Genomic DNA, 3,040 nt, shown 5'->3' on the forward strand with positions numbered 1-3,040 from the left:
CATACTTGAATTTTCTAAGTTGCAACTATAATGCGTCATGATTTCTAGACCTTTTGTAGAGAAAAGTTCATGAAAGTATCTCCTGGATGGAGTCAGACTTTTGATTACTCTGACATGATCTTAGAAAATTACTCACACACTCGCTGCCTTCTGGTTACAGAGATCATCAGGTAATTAGATGACATGAAACTGAGTTTTGGAGATGATTTTCACGACTTTTTTGAGCATTAAACATGGTCTTATTAATTTGAATTACTGTTTTGAGGTCACTGAAATTACTGAATCAGATACATACACAATTTTATTTAAGATGTCAGTTGCTAACCTGTTTTGTTTGTATAAACAAATTTTAGCCTCAGGTTGAAAAGTCTTGAGTTATCAACAATTTTTAGCTTAATTTACTTTAAACTCTTTGGGCAACTTACCAGAACTTAAGTGGTCTACCTTTTGGTCTCTATCCAGCTCATGAGATTAGCAAATAAATTGTGTGTTTACGTGTCAGCGGTTTGTCTTAGAAAAGGGAGGAATGGGAGTAGCTGGTACATATAGGATAGTTTTAGACAGATTGTGTTTCCCTTCTTTTAAGCAACATTCTGTGTGTATATGTAGTATATAAGCAACATATTTGTGTGTACACATAGATAAATTTCTGGGTTCCTTTTGTACCAATTGCCTTTCTTTTGCTATTAGTCACCTTTGACAAAGACCTTATATAGTATTTTTTTCTTTCTGTTTTGATACATTATTGATTTTGGTTATTCAATACATATATTAAATTTATATATATATAATACATATTAAATTTGCATATCTATGCATATGTTAAAACACAGATGTTTATTTCTGAGGAGCTCTGCCTATAAAGGTGATGTCAGCATTGGTCCTGAGGGTGAAGCAAATGGTTGTTCAGGGTTGAAGCCCCCTGCCTCTGGAGTTATTTCAAGAAAGCATTAATTTTTGTATCTACAATGATATACTAATTTCTATCCAAAATTATGCTGCTGTATAGAATTACATGTCTATTCCTTTCTCAAGGAAAGCAAGTGAAGGAAGGAAGACTTAGGGACAGAAATAATCCTTTTAAAGTCCTTCACTAGAGACAGTCTGTTGATGATGCCTGTGCTCGGGCATGAGTCTTCTAAGAAACACAGGACACTTAAAACTGATGACCCAGAGGCTCTCCCTAAGTACCTTGCTATCATTTCCTGTTATCCAAGATTGTATTGAATAAATCATTAAGCTCCATGAGAAATTCAGACACAAGAAACACATATCAACTTAGAGTTGGCTTCTTGGGTTCATATCTGGGCTTTCTTAATTACTGACTATATACCCTTAAGCAAATTAATCATTTGCCTTTAGCTCAGTCATACAACGCATCTCATCATAGTTAGATGAGAGGACTAAGTGAGAAAACATACATTAAGTGATAGCAAAATATCTGATACATAGAATATACTAAATAATTTATTATTAGTTTGATTGGGATATGTGTATAGATGGTGGCTCAGTGGTAAAGAATCTGCCTGTAATGCAGGAACCGCAGGAGACACAGCTTCTATCCCTGTGTCGGGAAGATCCCTTGGAGGAGGGCATGGCAACCCACTCCAGTATTCTTGCCTGGAGCATCCAATGGACAGAGGAGCTGGCTGGCTGCAGTCCATAGAGTCACAAACAGTTGGACATGACTGAAGTGACTCAGCACCCATAGATCATATATCTCTATATAGATATTGTATCGCTTTAATTTGGGCTTCCCTGATGGCTCAAGGGTAGAGTCTGCTTGACAATGCAGGAGACATGGTTTTGATCCCTGGGTTGGGAAGATGCCTTGCAGGAGGAAATGGCAACCCATTACAGTATTCTTGCCTGGCAAATTCCATGGATAGAGGAGCCTGGTGGGCTACAGTCTGTGGGGTCACAAAAGAGTTGAACATGAATGAATGAATTAGTTCACAGGCACGCAGCACAGCTTTAACTCTGGAGACTAACATTTGTTGTTTATATCACCAATCAGATTCTAAGACTGAATGATCTGAAGACTCAAATTAAAATGAGATGATTTTCTGTATCATTATTTTTAATATATTCAAGGTTCCTAATATTTAATGATGGCAAAGATGTGGGGAAAATTAGTTTTTAATATACTATTTTGGGGAATAAAAGATACTTCAGGATTTTGAGAGCAATGCTACAAAATCTGTCAAATGTAAATGTATGTGTATTTTTTGTTTTGATAATGACATGGATTTCTCCAACAGAAATAAGTGAAGATGTCTGTAAGTGGTATTCGTTGTGTATCTGTTGTAAGGTAAAATATTAAAACTGAAATAAATTTCAAGCAAAAATGGACTAAAGGAATTATATTGTAACAATGAAATGGAATAATATGTAACAATTAAAATCAAGGAAAATTCATCAGTATTGACAGATAATGCTCACACAAGCTGTCATTAGAATTTTAAGTGAATTATATTTTGTATATGTTCATATAGAGTAAAACACATCAATGATGATATATATACCAAATACAAATGCATATCTTAGGAGCATTTACTAAACTGTTAATAGAGGATCAAATGAGTGAGTGCTTATGGTTGGGAGAAGGTTTTTTACTTTAACCTTTTTATCTATCTATCTATTTAAGCTATTCCTCATAGGGCATGTCTTTCTTTTACAATTTATGAAAATAAATTATTTAATTATAAATATTCTACTTTTGGCTAGAAGAATGTTTTAGGAAGCAAGTTGATTTTGAAGGTTTCTTTTAAAGTCAGTTTAGAAACTTACATCTTATTAAGTGTTCAGGAGTAATTAAACTGATACCCTTTTTATCAATTTAGTATTTAATAGACCCAGGTGATGTTAGTTGTAAAGAATCAGCTTGCCAATGAAGGAGACCTAAGAGGTGCAGCTTAGATCCCTGGGCTGGGAAGATCTCCTGGAGAAGGGAATGGCTACCCAATCCAGTATCCTGGCCTATATAATTCCATGGGCTGTATAGTATATTTTATTTTATTGTAAATAAATTGATTTGGAA

Source organism: Budorcas taxicolor, chromosome 15 (genome assembly GCF_023091745.1).
Source record: "Budorcas taxicolor isolate Tak-1 chromosome 15, Takin1.1, whole genome shotgun sequence".
NCBI lineage: Eukaryota > Metazoa > Chordata > Mammalia > Artiodactyla > Bovidae > Budorcas > Budorcas taxicolor.